The sequence below is a fragment of the Tiliqua scincoides genome, chromosome 6, assembly GCF_035046505.1.
Source record: "Tiliqua scincoides isolate rTilSci1 chromosome 6, rTilSci1.hap2, whole genome shotgun sequence".
In the NCBI taxonomy this organism is placed as follows: Eukaryota; Metazoa; Chordata; class Lepidosauria; order Squamata; family Scincidae; genus Tiliqua; species Tiliqua scincoides.
In genome coordinates, this window is record NC_089826.1 from 55,997,375 (window position 1) to 56,006,500 (window position 9,126).

Below are 9,126 nucleotides of genomic sequence, written 5' to 3' on the forward strand. Positions count from 1 at the left end.
ATGTCCCCCCTCAAGCGTCTCTTTTCAACTCTTGTCAACAGTATGCATGCACTAAAACGGTTGAGGAATAATACAGTGTGGCTTAAGGAAGTTAATCGATCTTCACACTGGTTCACACTCCCAATCAACAAGAATTACAGCCCAAACCACTGCAACTTCCCCAGCACACTAGTTTTTACAATAAGTTTTGAGTCCTAGAGTCCTCCACAACGTAAAAGAACATTTGTTCCATTGCCCCAGGCAAGCCTCCACTGCCCCAATGGATCTGCATCAGTGCTTTTCCTGGTCAAGTTTGAATGGATCTGGGTAGGTGAATTGAGGGTGGGAAGGGTGATAAGACAGGGGGGGGCACAATCCTATCCAACTTTCCAGCACTGATGCAGCTGCAATGCAGCCTCCAGGTAAAGGTACAAAATTCCCTTACCTTGAAGATACCTCCATGACTGTCCCCCCACACAGGATGCAGTGCACACCCTGTTGGCACGGCTGCATTGGTGCTGGAAAGTTGGATAGGATTGGACTGAGCCAGAGTAGCTCTGCCGATAATAGCCTCTTTCCCAATTTTGGCACACCCCACCCCAACCCCATTCTTTCCCCTTCTCAATCTGTTCTGTTGACCAACCATCCCCTGCAGCAACTTACCCGTATACTTGCCAGTGTTTGAACAGACCCTGAACTGTGACTTGTAACAACTCTTTGATGGGCAGGAATCGGCAAGTGTGAAAGTTTCACCTGTTGCCTTCAGCAAATCAAGCTGCTGTTTAAGATCTGTCCACTTTTTCCTGGTGATCTGGCATTTCTACAAGGCAAGGCCTTCAATCAGTGTAATTAGATGGACTTGTAAAATGGTATATGCAACAAAATATTTTTGTAGCTTTTACAGTGTGGAAACAGTATCCATGTGGGCAAATGTAGAGGAAACCATTCAAGTCACAGTAAATGGAAAATGTATTAGTTTCTTATTCGTGCATCTATAAAAAAACAAACGACCCTTTCTAACACTTCCAAAAACAACAGAACATATCCCCAGAAAGGCACATTCAATATGTACAGCACAGTAGTTCCAGCACTGGCTGGAAAGAGTCACAGTGCCTGGTGGAAAACAGCAGAGCATCACATTATCTAGCTGGGTCACTAGCAACTATCTGAAAGGAAGATTGATGTGAACAGTCTTGAGAAAAAACAAAGGACTCATCGGAGACCTAATAGCTCAAGAAACATTTTTGTATGACTAGCAATTTCTGTGCAACGATGGATAATGGTGAGTTTATGGTAAAATCAAGATCTATTTTAAAAAGTCTTATTATAATCTGTTTCCTTGGCGTTGGGGTAAGGAGACAGGACTCAGCAACATCCTTTATAATTGTTACTGGTTTTGTGAAGACACATGTTTTACTAATTTAGCTCGATTGCAAAATCTGAACTGGTATTGCAGTACAGCAAAGGTTCTCAAACTGGGGCGTCGCAATGTCTCAGCCAGAGAAGCTCTGACCCTGCACCCTTAAGGGGCACGGTGACTTTGACAGAAGCGCCAGCACTCCGGCAATCGTGCTGGCACTAGGGACATTGGGGCTAATTTTAGACTTACCAAGGCCCGCAGATGTCCTCCGGAGGGTGGGAGAAGCCTGCGGGGCACTCGGAAAGCCTCCCTGCACCACAGAATTGTTGAAAAATGCTTCTGAAACCTGCTTCTGGTTTTCATCGTGAAACCAGAAGTGGGTCATGCAAGCATTTTTCAGCAATGTGGGGTGTGGTTTGCTGAGGGCCCTGCAGGCTTCCTCCACCCTCTCGAGGGCATCTGCAGGCCCTGGTAAGACTCGAGGTAATATTAGTCCCAAGGTCCCCAGTGCCAGCGCTACTGCAGGAGCACTGGCAACACCCCATTGATGCCCCCTCAAGGACTTACAGCAGCTGGAACTCTCCTGGGGAATTTGGGGACTGCTGCAGTACAGGTACTTCCACATTTCCATATTAAATAATTATCATGTTAAATAATAATTAGTGGCACACTTTCACTGTCAAAATAGTTTCTATTTCTTTATAATTATTCCTCTACACTGCAAATGTTCTATATAGATACATAACCACTATAAAGATCTTAATGGTCAGAACCCTGTGAAGTACATAAAGTGTGTTTTTTTAGTGTTAAATAGCCAGAACAGCCCCCTTCCCGTTTCCTCTCTTCAGATCAGGACCAAGAAGACTTTAATCCTACCCCACTCATTTGATTAGGGCCCAAGGTCTCACTGATGCCAAGTAAGACTGTATTGAGAGTTCATTTGGAAATGTTGCCATCTGAGACATCTGCAAGTTCAGGTTTGCATGATTGGATATGCTGGGTCCTTTAATTTCCCTTGTGGATGCTAGAAAAGTAAAAAGGGTATCAGGGCAGCTTTTTTCAATGCCCCAGATCCAGAAATGCCTTGACTTGGAGGGGGGGGGGCATCAAAGCTCAGAGTACAGCTTACTTGCAGAGACAAATCATCTCTACAAGACAAGGACCAATTTCCAGAACTGAAAGTAACTAGTCTGTGGCATGGGTTATTTCCAATTTCAGAAAGATTTTGTCAGGGTCAAAGTCAGGTCAGCGAAAATGTGGTTATAGTATGATACAGTTGCAGTCCTATGTCCACTTACCTGGGAATTAACCCTGTTGGACACAGTTGGATCTGAGTAAACGTGCATAAGATTATGCTGCACATGTCCCAGATAAAGAATATGATGTGGGGAGAGGTAGATTCTGAGAAAGAAAGAAAAAAATGAGACAAGCTTTTGAAAAAAGACTGCGAGAGACTGAGATGCAGCTTTGACTCATGTTTCATGTAGCTTCATGTAGATTCACGTAGCTTTGACTATTTTTACTCATTTTCTCACAAAATAGTAACTTTATAGTTTAAAAACAGAGGAAACAACTCTTTAATTTGTGGACTCATCCAACATTAGGATTAAAGAGAATGGCTTAGTTGGCAACAGTTTTCCCCTGTTGTGGTTTATCCCTTACTTTTAATATCATTCTTAAGTAGGTTAATATAAAATATGTTTAGCTGAAATGATTTTATATGCAGAGAAATCATCTCACTCATCTTCCAAATTTAAGGCTGTGTATGGCATTCTTCAGGGACGCAGACAGATTTGTCTCAAGTATATGCCTTTCAGACCACCTGAAAGCAAGTATCCCTCTGAAAAATTTATATTCCTAAAATTATCTTCTCTCCTTAGTGCCATTAAAAAAAATGATTTGCTCATTTTTCCCCCTTTGCATTGAGCATGCAGCAGTCATGCTGGACATCTTTCCGTGGTGTTTTTCATTTCATCATACAACCCACATCTGGTGGCTTGACCTTGGGATGTGTGCCATTGGACTGCTACATATATCAATGTTTTCTTGGCAGAAACCTTCCCCTCTACCATCTTTCAAACTGAAGTACATGCTTTTTATACACTGTGATAAATATGCACTTTTGACTGCTAGTTCATGCCAAGAGGCAAAGCCATGCAGTTAACTGTTCCTCTTCCTTTCGCTGTTTGTGTTTTTCTCTTGACACACAGTCAATGTTCAAAGATAGACATGAAGTTAAGTTCACATACCAAAACCACATCCAAAAATGAAGTCTGAGAAAAATATTTTTTTTATGTGCCCAACCTGCACAAAAGAAAAGCATCACATAATTTTTAACTCCAAAATGCACAAAACATACAGGCAAAGATACTGATCCAGTGGGTTCACGCATGCATGTAAACTTCATGTCACCATCTAGACCTCCTATGTGCACAAGCATGGTGGTGCAAGATTTGACTATGGTAATATACTCTACTATGAGGTGCATTCTAAAGTAGCACAGCAACTTAAACTGGGTACAGAATGTTGCCACCTGCTTTTTAACAAGTATGAGTTCGTAAGGACATATCATCACACCAGTTCTGATACATCCGTATTGGTTACCAGTTTATTTTTGAGCTAGACATGGTTTGTTTGTTTTTGTTTTTTTTAAAACAATGTTTAAAATCCTAAACAGCCTGAGCTGCTCATGCTGAGAATCGGACAGCATGTGGTACTGAAGGTACGTCTTCAGGCTGAGGATGAAGTGACTCACCACAGACACAATCAAGAAAACTGTGAACAAGGAGTTCACTTTCTCTTAAAGGAAAATTCAGGATCCCCTCCACAAAGGTATCTTCTATAACCAGCAGGGCAGTCAGGGGTTATAGAAAGAAATTGACAACCCAATCCTATGCAGCGCTGGTTCAACGGGGCTGCCAGGTCCACACTGTATCCAGCGCTGCAGCTGAGCAGGTGGGATGTCTCCTTAGGTTAAGGAAATATTTGTTCCCGTATCCCGTGTCAAGCCCCAGCCTGCTCAATGGAACTACTTGGATCTGTGCTAGATATTTAGCCAGAAGATGGTGGGGGCAAAAGAAGGTGGGGCACAGCCAGGGCATGGGGGGAGCGGGCTCTCTTACCCACCTCAGAAGAGATAATTGATTGACTGAATGGATGGCCTGATTTTTTTCTCTGGATGAGGGATGAGAGAAGGAGGAGCCCAATGGATGGAGGAGGAGGTTTTTGTGATAGGAAAATGCCTGGCTAGCCCAGGGAGGGGGGCTAAGGAGGCAGGCAAAGCAGGCGAGAGGCATTTCCTTGAGAAAGAAGAGGAATGCCTTCCAGACTTTTGTCTCATTTGAAGTAAAGGACTTCAACACATTACTGACGGCAGATGGGATGGGAACATCAGGCTAGTGTTAAATCAGAACTTTGACACACACACACCCCAACACCTCCGTTTTTCCTGCAGAGTTGCACCTGAATCATGCCGCGACTCGCTTTTTGGAAGGACTCAAAATTACTCTAAAAACACCTCTGGATGAGTTGGGACGGCCGCCCATTCTGACTTGTGAGTGGAGTGGAGTCAAGAGTGGAGTGGAGAATTGGAACGACTTGAGACTTGGCACCATGACTGACTCCGGCACATCCCTGTTGGTAATTAAGTGGTGTCCTCTTATATTTAGCAGGCAGAGAGCAAGCGTCCTTCTTCACCCCATCATAGTGTCTTTTCTAGTGGCTGTTGCTAGTGTCTTTTCTCCATCTCTTTTTAGACTGTGAGCTCTTTGGGGTCAGGGGGCTATTAATAAATTTGCTTTGCTATGTAAACTGCTTTGCAAACTACTTTTTGTTGAAAAGCGGTATATAAATATTTATTATTATATTTATGTCAATTCTCTCGTAAGAATAAAAATCAATAGAAAATGGTGTTGTAGAGAACTATATCACATGTTTAGAGTTTTAGATGAATTCTTGCAAAGGGTGGAATATATTGAAAATAAATCTGTGCCTCTGTAAGAAGTGAATCATGTACTGACAGAGCCACATAAGTGAATCCATGCTGCTGTGATATTCTAATCTCAGATGTAAATTGACATTTGTGACATTAATTGATTGGCTACACAAACAACAGAGCGCCTGTGGCTTTTTAACGTAAATACAGGGAAAGCCACAGTAATCCTCTTGGTTCATGCTGCATGACTGTGGACATGTGTTACAAGTATGGGATGGAATTGCTAAAGAAAACTACAGATAAAGGATGTGATTGGATATAATTTGACTTGAATTCTTAAGCACTATGTACACAGTAGGTCCTGTTCCAGATATTAGCAGGGATATTTTTATCTTATCAACCGGCTGTGTTTATTGATTTAAAAATGTGTCACAGCCGAATGTGTTATAGGCCACAGAATCAAAGACACACGGCCATTAGCCTTGCGTGTGAGCTGTGTGCAACCAACTAAAAAGCAGACGGAGACCTAGTCAGTTATTCCAGCTCAAATCATTAGCGCCTTAAATGGAGTTTATTTTAAGTATGATTTCTGCTTGGTTCCAGAATGCTGAAGATAAATTTCCAGATGATGGCTTCTATAGCACATAAGGAAAGCACAACAGCATTTTCAACTTCACAGCTACAAAAAGGTGCTTTCACACCACCTGCAGGTCCAATGAATGTACAAACAAGTCAAAAAAAAGTTATTGTAGTTCTGTTACTATTAGATTTCATCTTCTACTGTTCATCTAAATTATACCCATATGGGGTTTTTGAAACCATCCTTTAAAAAAACTTTTCGAAACACATTTCAAGAAATTCATCTTACTGCTTGTTCTATTTCTCCCGGCAGATCAGGCACTAAAAGGCAAATACCGTATACGTAGGAAGATAAGGTCAAAACAGAAACAGATACTAGGACATTAGAATTAATGTCAAGCAGTAGCGTAACCGGGGGAGGGAGGATCACGTTAAGTATAGCAGGTGCCTCAATGTGCCGTTTAAGTGGCCCCTCTCATTTGCCATTAAAGCATTTTGGGGCAGTGATGGAAACATGCAGGTTTCTGTATTGCCATTGCTGCTGTAAATGGCTCCAAGGGTGAGTAGGGGGGGGGGCAACTTACACAGTGCATTGTGGTACCTGCTGTGCATACCATGCTGCTCCCCCTAGCTATGCTGGTGATGGGGGGGGGGGAAAAGACATTGTGTATAAAGGTATGGAAGAAAAGTGTAATAAATACGGGGAAATTTAATGGAGATACACATAGGGCGCAATCCTAACCCCTTATGTCAGTGCTTTCTAGCACTGGAATAGCGGTGCCAATGGGACAAGTGCTGCATCCTACAGTTGGGTGTCATTCATGGAGGCCTCCTCAAAGTAAGGGAATGTTCTTTCCCTTACCTCAGAGCTGCACTGCCCTTATGTCAGTACTGGAAAGCACTGACACAAGGGGTTAGGATTGCACCTTTTATGTGAAAAAGGTACTACAAAGGATTCCCCTGGGGGCTGGGGGATAAGAATAGGCCCTCAGTTTGGCTGTACGTGTCATAAGAGGCGACTAAACAGCCACCGGGTAGATGGCACTCCTTAGCCTGGGAAGGCAGCTCATCTGAGAGAAGGAAAACTCTGATCCCAAACCTCCACTGCCTTGTGGCTCTTCCAGTTATGTAAAAGGCTTCAGGAGTCAACCTCGAGGCAAAGCCGGAGTCCCTGAGGCAGTTCATGGCTGAACACAGTCACGTTCTGGCAACTCCTGCGACGTTGCTGGAACCAACCATATTGGCCTCTGCCTTTCCATTGGACCATTTCAGCGATGATGTGGAGAGGGGGGATTTGCTGCATGGGTAACAGTCTATCCTCCATATCTACCTTACCCAGGCTTTGCGTGCTGGAGAGGACACTCCATTCCAGAACACTATTCAGAGCGCGATACCATAGTCTTCCGAGACTGAAGGATGCCAACTACAAAGGATCATCTGTTGCTCTCTCCCCTTCTTTCCTTTGTTTCCCTTCTTTCTTTTCCTTATACTTTGTGTCCTTGCTTCTCTGCTCATTTGCTCTTCCTCTTGTAAGTAATGGTTGTGAGTACAAGGTTCACTGAGTAAAAGGGGTCTGAGTAAAATGGTTGTGAGTACATGGCTTACTGAGTAAAACTATGGTGATCCAAAGTTGAAATTCCAGGGGCAATGCTTAAGGGAGAGGTTGGGGGATTGGGTTCACATGAAAAAGCAGTCACAGGCAAATTTTATCAGAAAGAATTTTGATAAATATAAATACAATATTATAAAATATAAATATGTAAATATGATTAAAATATCACTGATCATATCATTATGCATGGATTCCAGACGTTTGTTAGCATGAATGTTACCCGTCCCTGAATGCCCCAACCTGGATCTGGCTTTCACAAACTACATCAACCACCTGCTGCCACAGCTGACCACCTTCCACTTGTGTCTGTTTAATGTGGCCCCCCCAAGACTGCCACATCACCAGAATGTAGATGGGTGAGTCAAAGCCTAGGGACACGTGGCAGTATTGGGGGACCCTGTCTCACACTGCCCAAGGAAGAACAGAACACTGTGGGGCCAAACTTATCCAATTTTCCAGTGTTGGTGCTGCTATGCCTATAGGGTATGCACTGCTGCCTGTGGTGGGGAGGTAGTCACAGAGGCCTCCCCAAGGTATGGGAACATTTGTTCCCTTACCTTGTGGGCTGTATTGTGGCTTCCCTGGTATAGGAAAGTTGAATAGGATTGGGTCCTCGGGCTTCACGTAAACTACGGGTTTACTTGGGAGGCAGTGAAGGGGACAGGGCACATCAGGCCTTTATGGGGGCTAATTCCCATGATGGACTGGAGACTGGCCTAGGCTGCCCCCAACAGGCTCAGGTGTTGGTCCAGCAGCAGTTCTCTATTGCTCCCTGTGGGATTCCTTTTACCTATGCGAGCTCTTTCATTGGTGTAGTACTTTCTTGGTTGGAATGTGTCTGTCATCTGAAGGGGAGCTAAGATCTAGTGTCCGATAACTCCTCCTTGTCCCTCCCATGTCCCCCACACACCACACCCTGTTCTTCATTTTGATGTCTCCAGTGGCAGGGTTGACCTGGCATTTGAGCTGTGTTCAAGTTACAACAGCACAACATTTTCTTGCTGTTGTACTGGTGTCCATTGGGCCTTTGGTAGGCAGGATTTTGTGCTGATGGAGATGCCATTGTGCTGGTGTTCATACGTGGTGATATGTCAGCACATGCCATGCAGGTTTGGATCTTAAAAGTTCTTTTTTTAGTGTTATTATATCATATTGCACCAAGAGCAGACTACAGTGATGCCTTGCAAGACGAATGCCTCGCGCAATGAAAAACTCGCAAGACGAAAGCGTTTTGCGATTTTTTTGGTGACTCACAAGACAAATTTTTCTATGGCCGTGCTTCGCAAGACGAATTTTTTTGCATTTTTTTTTGGTTTGGTTTGTTTTAAATCACGCTTCGCTAGATGAAATTTTTGCAATACGAAACGACTCGCGGAACGAATTAATTTCGTCTTGCGAGGCATCACTGTATATTGTTGATGATTATTGCTATAATTAGACCAGCGATTTTCAACCTTTTTCATCTCACGGTACACTGACAAGGCACTAAAATTGTCAAGGCACATCATCAGGTTTTTGACAATTGACAAGGCACACCATGCTGCCAGTGGGGGGCTCACATCCTCATGGGCTTTACTAATAAATGACCTTCCCCCAGATTTCTGTGGCACACCTGTGGACAACTTGTAGTACACCAGGGTGCCATGGCACAGTGGTTGAAAA